Below are 22,418 nucleotides of genomic sequence, written 5' to 3' on the forward strand. Positions count from 1 at the left end.
ATGAGCTTCCTCACCATTTAATGATTCTTGGATGAATGGAAACCCCAAAGTGCCTCCAACTTCATTCTTGAACAATTGATATATAAAACCATGAAATTTTTAAAATTCCCAATGACCACGTGGCACTGAAGAACCATTGGATGTCCTATTGCTGCTCATGAGTGTACCAGACAGTGCCTTGATTGACTGCTTTTCATAAAAATGGTGTAGAACAGAGATGCCAGTAAGTTGGAGCTTGCTGAGTGGTGGGCCTAGAGCAGTGGTGTGCAGGTGTCTGATAATACATTTGTGGTGTGGCCATGTGGGTCTGTCATTGGCTTCCAAATGGCTTGTGACTGACTTGGTGCAGCCAGCAGAAAATTATATGAAAAGGCATCTGGTTTTATGGAGAGGTTTCAGGGGAATGTTCAGAATTAGGTTGCTATGGTCAATGGGGCAAGCAATGTGGGATAGAAGCCTGGTTGGTGCATTCTCCTGAAGACCCTGACCCACCACACCTTACAGGACTCCCACCAGCACTGTGTCCCATTTAAAATACTTGTATGTTGCGAAGCAAATACAAAACACCCAGTGCAGCAGCAGGAAACACCACAAAAATTGGAGGATGACCAAATGGCTTCAAAGTCCACACAGGGAGACACTTAGCCCCCAGTGACCACAGTTTATCTACAAAGAGAGAATTCATCACTGCTGCCTCATGTTCATTGGAAAATAAGAAACCTCATCCTCCAGGTCACGTAGTTGCAGACCCAGCTTTGATGGTCTTCGTACACAGGGAGCTAAAGCTCCTGAAAACAACATATACTTCAAGTGCCCAACCTCAGAGGCAGTTTCTCAAGAAGTCTTTAGGCCAGCATAGCTCCATGTTTGTGGAGTGTTTACACTGTCCCTTACTTTTGGAAACTCCTCTACAACCTCCAAGGTTGTGAACTCCTGAACATTTTCCATTCCAGATATGTATTCACAGATTTTCTAACTCTTCTCCTCCAATTGTGTTTTACTAAGGGTGAAGATAATGTCAAGGCATTGTTCTGGATGAAAGTGGGAATTTTTTGTAGCACATATTTGCATACACATTGGATTCATTTTCCTATTTTCCATTTGAAATTCTGAATATCTGACACTAACCCATACCCTACTAGACTCTTACTACTAATCCTAATATGATGGAGTAAAGCAACCCAAACAGAATAGAAATACAAGCATTTCAGAGGAGGCATGGTGTATAGTTAGACTTGGCTTTTGCATGATAAAGTGTAGGTGTTATAAATCTAGTCAACTTTTAATTGAAATAGTTCCATGGGTTTTTAAAGTTAACAAGTATGTGAATTCCTGTCTCCCTTTCTCTGTAGCCTATTCAGCACATGTATTTTTATATACAAATATAAAATTCTACCTGGTACCACACGTAAACTCTTGTGAGGTGGCTGACTTGGCAGATAGATATTGTGAGAAGAGATCACTCCTCCTAAACGCGGTTGGAACTGAAATTTCAAACTATGGTTGAACTTCCTAGTTGAATAACATTATACATAAATCCATGTTGAGTAAAATGAATATTTTTGGATCTGTGGATGACATGTATTTCATGGTGAATTTCGATTGGCATATGTATTACTAATTTTTAATGTCTGTGTGTGTATGTGTGTGTGTGTGTTTGTGTGTGTGTGTATATATATACACACACTCTAAATTTTTCTAAAATATAAAATATATGTGTCTTATTATACACTCCCTAAATTCATTTATATTCATGTAGGTGGATTTATAGCTAACATTTCACAAGATTATTCATGGAAATATTCATCCACCTGAAATACATATTTTTTTTTCCTAGAAATGAAAACTAATTTCAGTGAATGGTGGATACAAATCCTAATATTTCTACAATAATTGATCCAGTTTCTCATCAATGCAAGTAGATTCCTATGGGACATGATGTGTATTTTGATGTTCATTCTTATTCACCACTGGTACGTTACAATTTCTTCAGTTTATGCACATTATTGGATATATATTTCATCCATACGTTAGCAAAATTATAAGCATTTGTTTCACTGTCAATCATTTTCTGCTATAGAACACATGTAATCCTCCATGTTTCTTGACTGGTTTTTCATGAGACTTCATTCCAAACATATTATTTTCGATTTCCATAATCATATTTGAAGCAAAACTCACACACCCTTCATGATAAACAATAACCCTAATATTACTATTAGATGTATAACTGGTTGGAATGAATGATTGTATATCAATATAAGATTTCTTATATATTTTCAGATATCAAATCAATTCATTAATTAAAGTGGAACCAGTTATATTTTTTATTCACACTATTGTCTATTCATGCATTGTCTGTATATTCATAGACACAGGGTACACCTCTTTGTAAACCCAATACTAATTTATACGTCTTCAAAATATTTCTCCCAGAAATGGTGGAAGAAATACTCATGTCATCTGATCTACATATACATTTTATCACAGTAATATTCTGGACACAAAAAGAAAAGGTCACACTTATGTTTGAACCAAAGCCTAAATGTAAAGTGAACATGGATTTCTAAAACCATCCATGTCAAGTGTGCCTTATGCTCTCAAAAGTCAATCCTATTTGTGACAACATATTTGTTTCTTCCTAAGATTATATATTCAAACTCAACCCTGCTGAAAATAGCTAATCCTATCTGTCACTTTATACTTTTTCTGATTTCATAATGTCTCTATTTATATCAGCTTTCCTACATACTTTCCCCATTTCATCATTGTGACTGACTCTTCAATTGTGCTGACATTTACATTCACACTCTAATCGAAACCCCATTGCTAAGGAACTTTTGTTCCAAATCCAATACTCACTCTTCTTCCTAAACCTACTGACTATCTTCCTAATCCTACCCATTGTCCCTGTTTGACTGGATGTTCTCTTATACATTCAATAATCCAAGGTACAGGGTCTTATACCATTGTATATTGATCTATCTCAGACATCTGAGCCGAACATAATTCAACGCTAAGTATCACAATCAAGGGCCCATTCCCATTCTGCGCTTCAAATCTTACTTAGATTTCTGTTTTCATACATATATTTCACCTAAATATACTTATAAATGTCGCAGGTTCCCAATACCATTATTCATCCAGCAGAATGATTCCTAATCCAAATCGAACATATTATTAACCCTAATCATACACTGTTCCCTCAATCTAAAAACTTTACAAAAGAGCAGAGACAGAGTTGGTCTTATAATACAGGAAGGTAGGGGATCTTCCACCTCCCGAGAACCTCAAGGTCCATGCAGATATGATCCCTGGAGAAGATGTAGGCAACTATGAAGGACCTGAGAGAGCAAAAGTCAGCTTCCATGGCAAACAACCTGGTCAGGATAAAGGGTTGTTTATGAAACAGCCTCTCTCTTCTTAATGCAGAGAAGATGGACGAAACCAGGTTGGTGTGGAGAGCTGTTCCCGGGTGCCAATGGTTGATATACCATTCGACGTTGTGAAAGTGTCACAGGAAGTAGGGGCAGCATCCAACTCATGGTAGTCTTGGAAGCAACTGTTAGGACAAAGTGGTTACCAAGGCAGTGATCTGATTCAGTTCCTTAAGGAAGTGACCTCACCTCACTTCTTTGTTGATGGAACTCTCTGAACTTGGTATCCAAGAAGCCAAGAACCAAGAGGCAGTCCCAGTCCCAGTGGTCTCACTTGTTTGGATTTACCAAAGACAGAGTCAGTCATTCTTGGTACCTACTGATGTGAGAACGGCCAAAAGTCAGGAAAGCTCTGAAGGGGGGCTTTTCCTGAGAAAGCAGGTAGTGGCTCACTGATGGCTCCTGACAACTTCACAGAGTTGGCAAAGGAGACCAGATCTGAGACAGGACAGGCCATTTCATTGGAACATAGTATGGCCCACCAGTCAGATGAAACTCCGGATAGTCACAGACCTACTTTGGGGAAGGAGGTGTCTTTGTTGGTGTGGGTGTGGGTTTGTGGTTTTGTCTCATATTCTGAGAATAGGCAGGAATTGCGGTTTGTTTGGTTTGGAGGGAACTGTTTCTAGTAAGTCATTTGACAAGGCGAGTGTTTCTATGTCTGTGTATACCACTGTGTCTCTGGTTGTAGACAATAGAAAAGAAAATGCATCAATGGGTGAGTCCTGTCTAGTAGAAAGCTTCCCACCTTTCATCCTGTCCAATTTATGTATGGACTGCGGCTTGACTTATCGATGGGGAACACCTGCTAACTTCTAAAGTTCCTGTTTTCTGCCTGAATTGTGGGCACTCTCCAGAATAGACTCATGGTTTTGTGTCCAAGATATGTACCACCTCAAATCTCTGTGACATGGCCATGTACTGGATAGCTGAAGGGAATGGTGAGCATCTCAGAAAACTCAGATATCAGGGTGACCAGGAATGTCTCAGTGGAGAAACCCTGCTTTGGACATTTTGCTTACCTATTCTTCTGTTGCCCTGAATGTCTGGAAGGTCTTTGCCTCAGGCCACCCCTTTGTGAAGCCTGAAGAAAACAGTTTTCAAATAGAAATGTATGGGCATCACCTGTGGCTATTTGCTTAATTGCTTTGGAAAGGGATGTGTCTGAATCAGCCTCTTAGCCCTGTGTGAGGCTGTGGCTTAAATTCTCAGCACCTGATGGATCTAAAGAAAGATCCCATGTGTGCATACAAAACCAAAATGGCCAAAAGAGCAGTCATAGTGGATGAAGTCTCTCGCCTTCCTCTGTAAGGTTCCTGACCTCCATCTTTGAGAATAGGGATCCTTTGGGTCAAATGAGTTCTTCACACCCCTGCAGAAGCTAGACCATAGGTGCTTGGGTTTTCTCATGACTCCAATTAACATAAAGAATCTCAACCCCATAGTCATTAGGCCTCAAAATGGAGAATCAGAGCAGTATTAACGGCAGGCCTCTTTGATCACTCCTGGTTTACAGTAAGGGTGTCCCGGCCACACTGACTTTAGGCAAATGGGGGCAAGGGACCTTATTTTGGATACTGTCTTGTGCTGCCCCCCTCATGGAAACCTATAGCCTGAGGTTATGATGAGTGTTTTTATGGAAGAAGATGAGGGCCATGTAGAATATTTTGGTTTTAATTGTGGTCATTTTTGTGGCCGTTGGAAGAGATGACTATGTCCACCTGGGCTTGAACACTGGTGTGATTCCACTTAGAGACTGAGTTCTGGAACTGATGTCAAAGAAGTATTTCCATGTATTGTTTTGGGGATTTTAGGAGGCCACACACGAGAGTCACCCTCGGAAACTGAGATCTAGGCCCAGGGAGGCTTTCGGAAGAGCACTGGAAATTTCAGGAAGGATATCACATAATGTTATTCTTAAAGACATGGCAGCCATCATTGCAAGTCAAAACACATATGGACCTCAAATGCTAGACCTCAAATGCCTGGCTAAATGTGACCTTTTAGCCTGTCTTTGGGAAGCCTTGCCTGTTAGAATTCTTCAGAGCTCTCATTGAAATGAGCTTTTTCTCCATTTAATGGTTCCTGAATGAATTGAAACCCACAGTGCCTCCAACTTCATCCTTGAAAAATGGCTAGATAAATACCATTAAAGTTTGGAAATTCCCATCACCTGGTGGCACTGGAGGACCTTTGGATGTTTTATTGCTGATCATGAGTGTACCAGACAGTGTCTTGATTGACTGGGTTTCATGAAAATGGTGTAGAACAGAGATGCCAGTAACTTGAAACCTGATGAGTATTTGGCCTAGAGCAGTGGTGTGCAGGTGTGTGTTAAAACATCTGTGGTGTGGTGATGTGGATATGCCATTGGCTTCCAATTGCTTTGTGACTGATATGGTGCAGCCCCCATACCCTTGTATGTAAAGGCATCTTGTTATATGGAGAGGTTGCAGGGCAATGTTTAGAATCAGATTGCTATGGTCAAGGGGGCAAGCAATGTGGGATATAAGCCTGGTTGGTGCATTCTCCTGCAGACCCTGACACACCACACGTGACAGAACTCCCTCCAGCACTGTGTCCCAGTTGAACTTTTCGTATTTTGTGAAGCAAATACCAAACTAACAGTGCAACTGCAAGAAACACCACGAAAAGTGGAGGATGACCAAATGGCTTCACAGTACACACTGGAAGACACTTAGCATCCAGTGGCAACAGTTTACCTATAAAGAGAGAATTCAGCCCTGCTGCCTCAGGTACATTGGAAAATAAGAAACTATGTCCTCCAGGTCATATAGATGCAGACTCAGCTTTGATGATCTCACTACAAAGGAAGCTAAAGCTCCTGTCATCAACATATATTTCATGTGCCCAACCTCAGAGGCAGTTTCTCAAGAAGTCTTTAGGCAAGCAGAGCTCCAAGTTTGTGGAGTTTTTACCCTGTCCCTTACTTTTGGAAACTCCTCTACAACCTCCAAGATTGTGAACTCCTGAGCATTTTTCATTACCGATGTGTATTCACAGATTTTCAAACTCTTCTCCTCTAATTGTGTCTTACTTGGGGTGAAGAAAATGTCAAGGCATTGTTTTGAATGAGAGTGGGAAGATTTTTGGGTAGCACATATTTGCATACACATTGATTCATTTTCCAATTTTCCATTCGAAATACTGAATCCCTGACTGTCAGGGGTAGAAGGAATCCTTCTTCAAAGAACAGCCTGACACTTACAAGAAAGAGCCCCCAGGAGACATCCTGTCTGGAAGACATCCTGTAGCCATCTGTGTCCCTGAGACATCCTGTGGCCATCTTTCTTCCTGAAACATCCTGAAGTTATCTCACCTTGTGAAGACATCCAGGAACTGAAGATAAGAGGGCTTTCCCAAATCCAGCATATAAATACCCCTGTGTGAACAATAAAATTTTGCAGCTTCATCAGAACTCCTCTGTTGCTGTCATCTCTCGTGTCTCTTGTCCCTTCATTCCTCCCCATCTCGGTTCGCTGCCCACATTGATGTGTCCTGCCGGCCGGGACATCTGGCGCCCACTGACTGGGACTCAAGCCTTTGACTGAGAGGGACCCCCGTCCTCCTGGAAGACTTGGTCAAGCGGAGCTCGCGATCGCCTCAGCAGACACCACCGAGAGACAGATACAGGAGGAGGGTGGGAATGATGCATGGTGAGTGACCCACCATGTGACAAGCTGTTTCGTCACATGATTTGTTTTTGTCAGGCCTCAAGGAGTCCTTCAAGACATGGGGGGCACGTGTTAAGAAAAAGGACTTAACATTTTTCTTTTCATTAATAGGAGAATTGTGTCGATGGTTTCCTCTTGACGGGACCATTGATGGCAAAAATGGCTTAGAGTAGGAGACTGTTTAAAAGATTATTATGAACCCTTTGGCCCAGAAAAAATGCCAGTTCCCACCTTTTCTTACTGGAACTTAATTAATGAAATTCTTAAAAGTTCACCCTTTGACAATGGTACCTTACAACTTGTCAGGATTGGGGTAGAGACTATGCAAAAAACCTCTTGTGCCCCCTCTGCATGCCCATAATTAGTATACACATAGACGCTTCTCAGTCTCCCCAGGACCCTGGGAACCTTCCAGGTCCCCCTCAAAATACGACCCTAATGAATTAGGCTCCAATGATTAAAAACTGCCTTTATCCAGTTTTAAATCCCAGAGACACATTGACCCCTGGGGAGGAGGCTATGTTGGAGAAGGAAGCAGCTCTCTACCATTCAGAAGACCCGCCACCTCTCAGGACCCTGCCACAGCCTATAGGATTTACACATCCACCTCCCTCCTATATCCCTCCTGCCTTTTGTGCTCTGGCCCTTCAGGGGCCAAGTGCCCGCCCAGATATTTTTCCCCACTTCCCCTGCCTAACCTCGCTCCCTTGCCAGCGTCCTTCCAACATAAACGGGAACAGATCCAACTTTTAAAAGAATTCAGATCCCTTGACTCTGAGCTCTGTTCATTAGCCTTAGCTACGGAGTCAACGCAAGCCTGCCCACAGCGGTCTAATACTAAGCGAAGCTGCTCCATCGGCCTGTTCTCACCTTCCCAGTCACCACCAGTCAGATAGATAAGCCTGCCCAGGCTGAGGTCAAAGACTTAGACACAGAACAAGAGGATGAAGCGGGGGAAATGGATCAAGGAGATCAGGACTCAGAGGATGAGGAATTCACCCCTAGGCAGGAAGGAACCCAGAGTCTACAAAAAATTAAGCCTATGTTTTCTTGAAAAACTTAAAAAGGCTTGTGCTCACTATGGCCCCACTGTGCCCGACACGTTGGCTTTATTAGAAAGCCACAGTGCACAATGGCTTACTCCCAATGATTGGAAATTTATAGACCAAGCTACCCTCAGTGCCGGAGATTTCCTGTTATGGAATGCAGATTTCAAAGAGCAATGTCGGGAAACTGCTCAAAAAATTTTAACTAAGGCCTACTCTGAATCTGGGACTTAAGTTAAGCTAGTGGGCAATGAGCCTTTTGACACTAAAAATAACAGGCACGTTTCCCTCCTGGACTCTTGGCGCAGACTCAGATGGCTGGCTTACCTGCTTGGTGACACCTTCCTCAAAAGGCCTCGGCTACCAATTCCCGGGCAAAAATTCGACAAGTGCCCGATGAGCCTTATAGGTACTTTGTTCCCTGGCTTAATCTAGCTGCAGAATGCTTGCATGGACCAAGCGAACGTGAAAGCACCCTTGTAAAACATCTTGCCTTTGAAAATGGCAACCCAGCATGTCAGGATATTCTTCGACCACATAAGGATAAAGGGAAACTTTCTGACTTTATTAGACTCTGTGCAGGCCTGGGTGCACCCCATGCCATGGGTCTCGCTTTAGGGGCCGCCTTTACCAAGGCCTTTCACAATCCTGGCTCACGTACTTGCTTTACTTGTAAACAACCTGGCCATTTTGCACGTGAGTGTCTGACAGGAAAACAAAGCCTAGGAATGGCGTCTCCTCAAACTGGGGCTTAACCGCCCCCAGCTACCCTTTTCCACAGATGTGGTAAAGGTCATCACTGGACCAGTGAGTGTAGATCTAAGACAAGTGCCCTCAGACAGCCTATTTCTTCTTGCTTCTCCGGAAACTCCCTGCAGGGCCAGCGACTGGCCACAACATCCCCCAGGACAAACACAGGGGCAATAAGGTTTGTTCCCTTCCAAACTCCCAACCTACCTCAAAATTTTTCTCCACAATTGCCTCCCTCCACCTAGCCACCCCAGGCAGCGCAGGATTGGACCTCTGTGCCGCCACAGATACAATATTAGACTTAATGCAAGGGCCCCATATAATACCCACTAAAATTATGGGTCCCCCTCCATCTCATACGTGTGCCCTTATTCTTGGAAGAGGCTCTACTACCATACATGATGTTCAGGTATTCCCTGGCATTAATGATAATGATTTCACTGGAGAAATAAAAATACTGGCCACTGCTATTAATGGAGTTGCCACCATCCCAGCAGGAACAAGACTTGCACAATTAATACTCCTTCCCTTGGATTCAGGAGGCATTTCCACCACCCAAACCTACCTCGGGGGACTACCTCCTTGGGCTCCTCTGATGTGTATTGGGTTCAGCCCATTTCTCACAATAGACCCACCCTTACCTTACTTACTGAAGGAAAGGAATTCCAAGGAGTTCTAGATATTGGAGCTGATGCCACAATTATTTCTCAAAAATACTAGCCATCAGGTTGGCCCCTCACTCCATTCTTGACTGACCTTAAAGGGATAGGAAAATCAAAAAATCCTCTGGTCAGCTCTAGGTCTATTAGCTGGACTGATAAAGAGGGTTATAAGTCAACTGTCACTCCTTTCGTTGATCCTGACCTCCCTGTTAAAATATAGGGCCGAGATATTTTGAATCATTGGAAGTTATTCTTGCCAGTCCCAATTCCATGGTGACTCATCAAAAGCTTTGTATGAATTTTTTTTCCTGGTACAGGCCTGGGGATACTGAAACAAGGACTGGTGGAGCCTATAGAACCCATGCAAAAAACAAATACATATGGACTTGTGTTTTTGGATTTTTAGTGTCGGTCCCTGACCCTCCTGTACCCCATGCAGATAAAATTATTTGGGAGACTCAGACTCCTGTGTGGGTGTATCAGTGGCCCCTTACCCAAGAAAAATTGGAGACTACCTCCATGTTAGTGCAGGAACAGCTGGCAGCCGGCCATGTAAAGCCCTCAACCTCACCATGGATGACTCCTATATTTATTATCAAGAAAAAATCAGGCAAGTGGCGCCTTTTACAATATTTGTGAGCCATTAATAAAGTTATGTGCCCGATGGGAGCACTACAGCCAGGCATTCCCACACTAGTGGCGATTCTCAAAAACTATTGTAAAATGGTTATTGACTTAAAAGATTGCTTTTTTACCATTCCTTTACATCCTGAGGGTAGAGGGTATTTTGCCTTTAGTCTCGCTCGCATTAATTTTCAGGGCCCTATGCAGAGATTTCAATGGAAGGTTCTTCCACAAGGTATGGCCAACAGCCCTAGGCTTTGCCAAAAATACGTTGCTCAAGCAGTAGACCTTGTGAGAGAGTGATGGCCACAAAATTTTTTTACATTATATGGATGATTTGTTAATTGCTGCAACTAATACCCATGACCTTAATAATTGTTACTTGGACTTTGACAAAACCCTCACTACCTTGGGATTACAAATAGCTCCTGATAAGATTCAAACACAGGACCCTTATACCTATTTGGGTCTTAAACTTCAAGATAATCAGATACAAATTACTAAAATACAACTATGTGTGGACCATCTTCACACCCTTAATGATTTTCAAATATTACTGGGGGATATTCAATTTCTAGGAACATATTTAAAATTACCCACTTGTGTACTTTTGCCCCTTAATGATATTTTGAGAGGTGATTGCTACCACTCCTCCCCTCAAAAGCTTACTCCCGATGCATGACATTCATTCAACCAAGCCACAGAAGCCATTGCCCAACAGTTTGTTACACAAATTTCTTATAACCTTCCTCTGGTTCTGGTTATTTTCCACACTCCTCGTACACCCACAGGAATATTTTGGCAGCGAGATCCACATTTTAAAAATAAAGGCTGCCCCTTGCTTTGGGTCCTTTTACCCACCACATCCTCCAAGGTTATTACCGTTTATCTTGCTCAGGTAGCTTCTATTATTATTAAAGGTCGTTTGCTTTCTCGACGACATTTTGGCAAAGACCCTGATAATATTTTAATCTCATATGCTAAGGACGAAACCCAATTTTTACTACAGACAGGGATGAATGGGGTATTGCCCTTTCAGGCTTTTTGGGAACAATTCATAACCACCTCCCCAATTACTCCCTTTTAAATTTTGTCCAGTTACATCCATTTATTTTTCCCAAAATTACTCAAAGGGCTCCCATTCCTCAAGCCCTAACTGTCTTTACAGACGGTTCCAGTAATGGCCGTGCAGTCTTTGTTGTCAATAACAAGCCTACCACCTTTGATACTGTCTATCAGTCAGCAGAGTTTATGGAATTGTTTGTCATAACACAAGTTTTTATAACATTTTTTGATAATCCTGTTAATATTTATACAGACAGTGCCTACATTGCTCATTCTGTGCCCCTGCTGGAGATTTCACCCACCATTAAGGCTTCTTCCAATTCCCCCTTTCTGTTTCACCAGCTTCAGCAGCTTATTCAGACCAGAAAACATCCATTTTCCTTAGGACACATCATGTCACACTCTGATCTTCCGAGCCCTCTAACACAAGGTAATGCCCAAGCTGATGCAGCAACTCGTTCCATCTTTCCAATTTTTGTTGGCTCCATTCAAAAGGCCATGGAGTTACACAATCTTTACCATATAAATTCCCAGAGCCTTCGATTACTTTGTAAAATTACCAGGCAACAGGCATGAGAAATAGTAAAAGCATGCCCTGGTTGCACTGTCTCCCTCCCCATTCAACACTTGGGAGTTAACCCCCGAGTATTACTGCCCAATCACGTTTAGCAAATGGATGTTACTCATTTTCCTGAATTTGAAAAAACCAAATATATACACGTTTCTATAGATACCTTCAGCGGCATTATTTTTGCATCACCACATTCTGGAGAGGCTACCAAAAATGTCCTTTCTCATCTTGTTTCAGCCTTTTCCGTAATGGGTAAACCAATACATATTAAAACAGATAATTGTCCTGCATATACCAGTGCCAAGTTTAAACAGTTTTGTGCTACCTTGCAAATTTTTCATACTACTGGAATTCCATACAACCCTCAGGGCCAAGGCATGGGAAACTTGCCCAGCTTACCTTAAAGACTTGGCAATCCCGCCTTAAGGATTTCGCCCTTGTATTTACCACTCCCAGGGATCGCCTTAACCATGCATCATTGGCCCTTATTTTTCTTACCCTAGACAGTGAAGGCCATTTGGCCACATACAGACACTGGCATCCCTGGTCCAATTCTGTTCGAACAAATGTTATGTGGTGCAATCCCATTACAAATAAATGGAAATGCCCAGATCCTATCCTCATCTGGGGATGAGGCTCAGCTTGTGTTTTGAACCAAGATTAAGCATCCCCAAGATGGTTACCAGAATGCCTGGTTAAACAGGTTAATGACTTACCTCAACCCAGGGACAAAGGCCATCCCCCTGAGGACAAATTTTCCTCCTTTTCAGATACAGCCAACAATCTGTGCGCGGATCCTGCTTAAGGCACTTCTGCTGAACAGGTTTGAACACGGAGGCTTTGGCCCTCCACCTTCCAACATGATGGAGTACCTTTTTGCCCCCCCCCCGCGAATGCAAGGGAGGATCTTGGACTGAGGCTCCCACTAGTTGGACCCAGACTTCTGACTTCATGACTAAGGTGGCTTACCTCCGTGCCGAGGTTGACCATAATCTCGGAGGAGTTCATCAGCCTAAATGGGTATGTGTTAACAAGCCAAAGATTATTTCCCCTAGTACAAGTAAAGCTCTCCAAAATTGTTCTGCAACTTGTACGCATACCCAGGCAATGCATGTCTCTTGTTATGCGTCGGCTTCAATTTGTGTTAACAAACAGGGAGAACAATTTTTTGAAGCCTCCCTAAATAAAACTCATGAAGCAGTGGGGACCACTATTCATTATATCCCCGTTCTCTTTGACCAGGGAGGAGATGGCAAATACACCAAGCTACAGTCAGCTGGGTGCCAAGGCACTGTCAGAAAACCTTCCTGCTGGCCCATTAAGGACCCTACAGGGGTCTCTGATGGTGGAGGACCCACTTATGCTGTCAAGCATCCTCAGATAATCAAACTTTTGAAACCCCAGATCCCTGAGCTCACATATCATCCCTTAATGTAGCCTAAATCCCAGTTCCCAGGTTTAGATACCAATACATTAGATATTTTGGAAACTACATTCTCCTAGCTTAATAATTTGAACCCCACCCTTGATGGTGATTGCTGGCTCTGCATGAAAACAGGGGCAATCATGCCTATGGCAGTTCCTATAAGTTCTATCATGGAAAATGATAATACATGCCAACCCATATTTCCTTTTAAAGTACAGCCTCTAGGCACTTTTACATTATGTCTTTTAGGCGTGATGCAGAATAATACCTATGATATTGATGTTGGACTTACTTCCATTGGAAATTGCTCAACAGTATAAAATTATTTCTCACCCACCGCATCTCTTTGTCCCCCCAATGGCACAGTTTTTATGTGTGGATGAAACTCGGCCTTTCCAGGCTTCCAGCGAATTGGACCATTGGTTGTGTTCTTGCCTTATTACTCCCTGATATAACTATTGTTCCAGGAGATAAACCTCTACCCATTTGTAGCCTAGACACCTTAGTCAAAAGACATAGGTGGGCAATACAGGACTTACTACTCATTGCCAGCCTTGGAATAACAGCTGCCGTGGGCACAGGTACAGTGGCTTAGGCACGGCTATACACTCTTACCATCGCCTGTCTCAACAACTTATAAATTATGTACAAACTCTATCAGGAACCGTTAAAGATTTGCAGAACCAAATAGACTCCCTGGCAGAAGTGTTTCTTCAAAACAGACGAGGCTTAGATTTGCTGACAGCTAACAAGGGAGGTATTTACTTGGCCTTAGGGGAATGATGATACTTTTATGCCAATAAATCAGGCATAGTACGCACTAAAATTAAGCAGATTCAAAAAGATCTAGAAAAGAGACAAAGGGAATTATTTGAAAATCCCCTCTGGACTGGGCATAATGGATTTCTACCCTACCTTCTTCCCCTATTAGGCCCTTTGTTGGGTTTACTTTTAATGGTGTCCATAGGACCCTGCATTGTATACAGGCTGGTACAATTTATTAAAGAACAGATTAATATTTAGGCCTCTAAGCCCATACAGGTCCACTATCATCGTCTGGAGATGGAAGACAGCACTGCCAACATTCAAAAGAATGTTCCACCCTTCTCACAGGCTTATTAAGTGTACATCCCCACAGATCTCTCTTTCTTGCATAAAACTATAAGTAACAGCTCTGACCAAACATCTTCTGCCATTGCAATAAGGGTTCGTCCTCCATGGGCCCCTCCGCTTGGGGGAGGACACACCCTTGGAATGAGGACGTTAGGCCATAATATCGGAGGGTGCAGGAAGGACTGCAGGAGGATGGATCCACGGATCCCCAAACACAAGAATTCTGAGTGGCACGCTCTGGTGCATGGCGGTTGGCATGCTACCCACTCAAAGACGTCTTCTCCAAAAACATGCCAAAGCCAACACGAAATCTCCTAGTAAAGATGCTCGCTCAGATCAGGAGATATTCCAAGGCATCCTAGAGAAACAGAGCCACTATCACCCCCTAAATACATGGCCTGTAAGGTATGGTTGAATATTTTACATAAGAAAGGGGGAGATGTCAGGGGCTAGAAGAAAGTTCTCCTTCAAAGAATAGACTGACACAAGAAACATCCCCCTGGGACACAACCTGCCTGGGAGACATCCCGCAGCCATCTATTTCCTTTAGACATCCGGCTACCATCTGTCTTCCTGAAAATTCCTGAGGTTATCTCACCCTGTGAAGACATCCAGCAACTGCCGATAAGAGAGCTTTCCAATCTGCAGCATATAAATACCCTCTGAGAACAATAAAAGTTTGCAGCATGATCAGAACTCCTGTCTTGCTGTCATCTCTCATGTCTCTTGTCCCTTCATTCCTCCCCAACTAGGATCAACGCCCAAGTTGATATGTACTGCCAGCCGGGTCACCTGACACTAACCCATACCCTCCTAGACTCTGATTACTAATCCTAATATGATGGAGAAAAATAACCCAAACAGAATAGAAATACAAGCAGTTCAGAGGAGGCATGGTGTATATTTGCACTTGCCTTTTGCATGACATAGGGTAGGTGTTATAAACCTAGTAAATTTTTAATTGAAATAGTTTTCCATGTGTTCTTAAAGTCAACAAATATGTGAATACCCGTCTCCCTTTCTCTGTAGCCTATTCAGCACATGTAATTTTATATGCACATATAGAATCCTACCTGGTATCACACGTATTTTCTTGTGAGGTGGCTGACTTGAAAGAAACAAATTGTGAGAAAAGATCACTCCTCCTAAACGCTGTTGGAACAGAAAATTAAACCTATGGGTGAGCCTCCTAGTAGAACAACATTATACATAAATCCATCTTCAGTAAAATAAATATTTTTGCATCTGTGGATGATATATATTCCATGATAATTTTCGATTGGCATATATATTGCTACATTTTATTGTCTGTATATATATATATATATATATATATATATATATATATATATATATATATATATACACTCTCCAAATTTTTTCAAAATATGAAATATATTTGTCTTCCATATACTACCTAAATTCATTCATGTTCATGTATGTGGATTTATAATCAACTTTTCACAATATTATTCTCAGAAATATTCATCCACCTGAATTACATATTTGTTTCCTAGTACTGAAAACTAACTTCAGTGAATGGTGCATACAATCCTAATATTTTACAGTAACTGATCCAGTTTAACATCAGTGCAAGTAGATTCCTCTTGGATATGATGTCCGTTTTGAAGTTCATTTTATTCAACACTGGTACATTACTCTTTGTTCAGTTTATACACATCATGGGATATATATTTCATCAACAACTTCAATAATTTATTGGATTTTTATTTACTTTCAATCATTTCCTGATTCAAAACACATGTATTACTCCAGGTTACTTGACTGTTTTTTCATGAGACTTCTTTCAAAACGCATTTTTTTCGATTTCCATAAACATTTTGAAGCAAAACTCACACATTCTTCATGATAAACCATAACCCTAATATTACCATTAGATGTATATTTGGTTGGAATGAATGATTGCATATAAATATACGATTTCCTGTTTATTTTCAGATATCAATTCAATCCAATATTTAAAGTTGGAACAAGTTATAATATTTATTCACAGTATGTTCTATCCATGAATTATCTCTATATTCATTGACACAGAGTAAATCTATTTGTAACCCCAATACTAATTTTTTCATCTTCAAAATGTTGCTCCCAGAAATGGTGGAAGAAATTCTCAGGGAACCTGATCTACATATACATTTTATCACAGTAATATTCTGGACACAAAAAGAACAGGTCACACTTATAATTGTATCAAAGCCTAAATGGAAAGTGAGCATAGATTACTAAAAACATTCATGTCCAGTGTGCCTAATGGTCTCAAATGTCAATCCTATTGGTGACTACATATTTGTTTCTTCATAAGACTATCTATTGAACCTCAACCCTGTTGCAATTGTCTAATCCTATCACTCAATTTATACTTTGCCTGATTTCCTAATGTCTCTATTGGTGTCTGCTTTCCTAAATATTTTCCCCAGTTCACCATTGTGACTGACTCTTCACATGTGCTGACATTTACATTCACTCTCTACCCGATACCCTATTGCTAAAAAACTTTTGGTCCAAATCCTATACTCAGTCTTCTTCTGAAACTTATCGAATATCTTCCTAATCTTTCCGACTATCCCTTTTCTAGTGGATGTTCACTTCTACATTCAATCATCCAAGGTACAAGGTCCTATGCAATTGATAATCGATTTATCTGAAACACCTGTGCAGAACGTATTTCAAAGCTAAGTATCCCAATCAATAGCGCAGTGCTCTTCTGGGCTTCAAATCTTACCTATATATTTGTTTTCATACTTATATTTCACCAATAAATTCTTATAAATATCACAGGTTCCCAATACAATTGTTCATCAATTAGAATAATTCCTAACCCAAATCAAACCTGTTATTAATCCTAACCATACACTGTTCCCTCAATCTAACTTTACAGAAGAGCAGAAACTCAGTTGGTCTTACAATACAGGAATGTAGGGAATCTTCCACCTGTTGTAAAACTCAAAGGTCCATGAAGAAGTGATCCCTGGAGAAGATGTAGGCAGCCATGAAGGACCTGAGAGAGCAAACGTCATCTTCCATTGCAAACAACCTTGTCAGGATGAAGGGTTGTGTCTGAATCAGCCTCTCTGTTCTTAATGTAGAGAAGATGAACAGAACAGTCCTGTTTGGAGAGCTGTTCCCGGGTGCCTATGCTTGATATACCATTCTAATTTGTGAAAGTGTCACAAAAAGTAGGAGCAGCCTCGATTGCATGGGACTCTTGGAAACAACTGTTAGGACAAAGTGGTTGCCAAGGCAGTGACCTCATTCAGTTCCTGAAGGAAGTGACCTCACCTCACTCCCTTGGTGATGGAATTCTCGGAACTTGGGATCCAGGAAGCAAAGACCAAGAGCCTGTCCCAGTTCCAGTCTCAGTGGGCTCACTTGTTTGGATTTACCAAGGACAGAGTCAGTCTTTCATGGTACCTACAGATATGAGGATGGCCAACTGCCATGAAAGCTCAGAATAGGGGCCTTTCCTGAGAAAGCAGATAGTGGCTCACCGCTGGCTCCTGACAAGTTCACAGAGTTGGTTAAAGAGACCAGAACTGAGACAGAACAGGCAATTTCCGGGGAACATAAGTTGGCCCACCAGTCAGAGGACACTCTGGATAGTCACAGACCTACTTTGTGGAAGTTGGTGCCTCTGTGGTTGTGGGTGTGGGTTTGTGGTTTTGTCTCATGTTCTGAGAATAGGTAGGAAAGGCGGTTTGTTTGGTTTGGAGTGAAATGTTTATAGTAAGTCGACTGACAAGGCCAGTGTTTCTATGTCTGTGTATCCCACTGTGTCCATGGTTTTAGACATTAGAAAACAGAATGCATCAATTGTTGTGTCCTGTCTAGTAGAAAGCTTCCCAGCATTCATCCTGCCAAATTTATGAATGGATTTTGGCTTGCCATATCGATGGGCAACACGTGCTATCTTCCAAAATTCCTGCATTCTTCCTGAATTCTGGCTACTCTCCAGAATAGGCTCATGGTTTTGTGTCCAAGATATGTACCAGTTCCAAGCCCTGTGACATGGCCTTGTACTGGGGTAGCTGAAGCGAATTGTGAGCATCTCAGAAAACTCAGAGATAAGTGTGAACATGATAGTCTCAGTGGAGAAACAATGCTTTGGTCCTTTTGCTTTCCTATTGTTCTGTTGCCTTGAATGTCAGAAAGATCTTTGCCTCAAGACACTCGTTTGTGAAGCCTGAAGAAAACAGGTTCAAATGGAAATGAATGGACATCACCTGTGGATTTTTGCTTAATTCCTTTGGAAATTTAAGTGTCTGAATCAGCCTCTTGGCCCTGTGTGAGGCCGTGGCTTAGATTCTCATCACCTGAAGGATCTAAAGAAACATCACATGTGTGCATCCAAAACAAAAATGGCCAAAAGTGCAGTTATTGTGGATGAAGTCTCTCCCCTTTCTCTGTGAGGTTCCTGACCTCCATAAAGTTAGAATAGGGATACTTTGGGTCAAATGATTTCTTCAAATCCCTACAGAGGATAGCCCATAAGTGCTTGAGTTTTCCCATGACTCCAATTCACATAAAGAATTTAAACTGCACAGTCAGTAGACCTCAAATTGGAGAAGCATAGAAGTATTAAGAGCAGGCCTATTTGAACACTCCTAGTTCACTGGAATGGTGTCCAGGCCACGCTGAATTTAGGCAAATAAGGGGCAAGAGAGATTATTTAGGTTGGGCTTCACCCCTCATGGAAATTTCCAGCGAGAGGTTATGATGAGTGTCTATATGAAAGAACATGAGGGCCATGTGGTAGTGTTTTGATTTTAATAGTGGTTGTTTGTGTGGTGGTTGAAAGAGATAACTGGGTCCACCTTGACATGAACTCAGGTGTTTTTCCCCTTAGAGACTGAGTTCTGGAACTGACCTCAGAAAAGTATTGCGATTAATTGTGCTGGGATTTTAGGAGGCCACGCATGAGAGTCGCCCTTGGAAACTGAGATCTAGGCCCAGGGTGGCTTTCAACAGAGCACTGGGAATCACAGCCAAGATATCACATGATTTTATTCTGAAAGACTTGGCAGCCATAGTTGAGAGTCAAAACACACATGGATCTCACATTGTAGACCTCATGGGCCTGTCTTCATGTGACCTTTTGGCCATTCTTTGGGAAGCATTGCCTGTGAGATTTCTCCAGAGCTTTCATTGAAATGAGCTTCGTCAACATTAATGGTTCTGGTTCTGGAATGAATTGAAACTCACAGTGCCTCCACCTTCATTGTTAAAATATGGCTAAAAAAATACGATGAAGTTTTTGAAATTCCCATGACCAGGTGGCACTGGAAAACCTTTGGATATCCTGTTGCTGATCATGAGTATACCAGACAGTGCCTTGATTGACTGGGTTTCATGAAAATTATCTAGAACAGAGATACAATAAGTTGGAGCCTGATGATTAGTGTACCTAGAGCAGTGGTAGGCAGGTGTGTGATAAAACATGTGTAGTGGGGCCATGTGGGGCCATGTGGATATGCCATTGGCTTACAAATGGCGTGTGACTGACATGATGCAGCCAGCAGTCCCTTCTAAGTAAAGGAGTCTTGTTATATGGAGAGGTTTCAGGGCAATGTTCAGAATCGATTTGCTATGGTCAATGGGGCAAGCTATGTGATATAGAAGCATGGTTGGTGCATTCTCCTGCAGAAACTGAAATACCGCATGTGACAGAACTCCCTCCTGCACTGTGTCCCAGTTGAACTCCTTGTATTTCGTGAAGCATATACCAAACTCCCATTGCAGCAGCAAGAAACACCATGAAAATTGGAGGATGAACAAATGGCTTCACAGTCCACACGGGGAGACACTTAGACCCCAGTGGCCACAGTTTACCTACAGAAATCAAATTCAGGACTGCTGCCTCATGTTCATTGGAAAATAAGAAACCATGTCCTATAGGTCACATAGGTGCAGACCCAGCTTTGATGATCTCACTACAAAGGAAGCTAAAGCTCCTGATAACGACATATTTTCAAGTGCCCAACCTCAAAGGCAATTTTTCAAGAAGTCTTTAGGCCAGCAGAGCATCACGTTTGTGGAGTGCTTACCCTGTCCCTTACTTTTGGAAACTCCTCTACCACCTCCAAGGTACTGAACTCCTTAGCATATTTCATTCCAGATAAGTATTTCCCAGATTTTCCAACTCTTCTCCTCTAATTATGTCTTACTTGGGGCGAAGATAATGCCAAGCCATTGTTCTGGATGAGAGTGGGAAGATTTTGTGTAGCACATATTTGCATACACATTGGATTCATTTTCCAATTTTCAATTCGAAACACTGAATCCTTGACACTAACCCCTACCCTACAAGACACTGACTACTAATCATAATATGATGGAGAATAATAACCCAAACAGAATAGAAATACAAGCAGTTCAGAGGAGGAATTGTGTATAGTTGGACTTGCCTTTTGCATTATATAGGGTAGGAGTTATAAATCTAGTCAATTTTTTGTTGAAATAGTTCTCCATGTGTTTTTAAAGTTAGCAAATATGTGAATTCCTGTCTCCCTTTCTCTGTAGCCTATTGAGCACATGTATTTTTATATGCACATATAGAATCCTACCTGGTATCACACGTACATTTTTGTGAGGTGACTGACTTGACAAATACAAATTGTGAAAAGAGATCACTCCTCCTAAACTTATTTGGAACTGAAAATTCAACCTATGTGTAAGCCTCCTAGTTGAAAAACATTATACATAAATCCATGTTCAGTATAATGAATATTTTTGGGTCTGGGGATGATATGTATTTCATGATGAATATCGATTGGCATATAAATTGCTAGTTTTTAATGTCTGTGTGTGTGTGTGTGTGTTTGTGTGTGTGTGTATATATATATATATATATATATATATATATATATATATATACTCTCCAGATTTTTCAAAATATGAAATATATGTGTCTTATTATGAACTCCCTAAATTCATTCATTTTCATGTATGTGGATTTATAATCCACTTTTTTAAAAATTATTCTCAGAAATATTCATCCACCTGAAATAATATTTTTTCCTAGTACTGAAAACTGTCTTCAGTACATGGTGCATCAAAATCCTAATATTTTGACATTGCAAGATGGCTGTGAATAGAGTGCATCACACCCAGTGTACCCCTCCACTGCTCAGGTGAATAACGACGAAAAACTATCTTGTTAGGATCTTACAGCAAAATGGGTGTGCACCGAAACCTAGAAGAATGATTTCCACCACCGAGGTTCAGTAATTGAGTCTCAAACCCAAGCCACGTGTGCAACCGGAGATCCGGTCTGATTGATCTGCATAGCCTGCGCCGTGGCTACAGATTGTGAGGCACCACCGAGAAGCGACCAGCATGCAGGGAAAACGTTGCTGCAAATTCTGTGGAATCTTGCCGGCTGAGCATCCACTGAGCCCCCGGCAGAATTCGGGATTTCAGACGGGGAAGTAAGCAGTACATTTATATCCCCCAAAACGGTAACTCCACCAAGGAAACCAACAGCCACCATCTTGGAGAGCTGACGTAACCACCACCACTCCCCGACAGATTGCAACAACAAAACAGGTGTGTGTTTCTCAGCTCATCTCCCATACAGAGGGGAATTCAAATAAAATATCTCCTAGGCTTTCTGGGGGAAGGATTATCACAGCAATCCTGCATAAAGACGGGGGGAAACTAGAGGCACCTGACCTTCATCTCCCCTTCCCATCAGCAGCAAAAATGAAACCTGTCTAGCCAGCGCTGGGCGAGGGGCAAGCGGAAAAAATTAAAACAATAGAGTGCCAGGGTTCCCAAAAGACACCCTCCCCATCCAACAAATGGCAGACCCAGAGTACAGTTTGAGCTGCCGAGAAGCATCAATCAGGAGAAATCTGGTCTAGCAGGAGAAATCAGGACTAGCAGGATAAACCAGGGGACTAGAGGCTAGGCCCTCCTGACTGGGTGGCTGGAGAACGTCAGCCTGCTGCCAGTGCAAATGGCCAACTGGAGACCGCCTTCCTGCCGGGGTCAGCCCACCTGCTGACCGCAC

This window comes from Callospermophilus lateralis, chromosome 9 (assembly GCF_048772815.1).
Source record: "Callospermophilus lateralis isolate mCalLat2 chromosome 9, mCalLat2.hap1, whole genome shotgun sequence".
Classification (NCBI taxonomy): Eukaryota; Metazoa; Chordata; class Mammalia; order Rodentia; family Sciuridae; genus Callospermophilus; species Callospermophilus lateralis.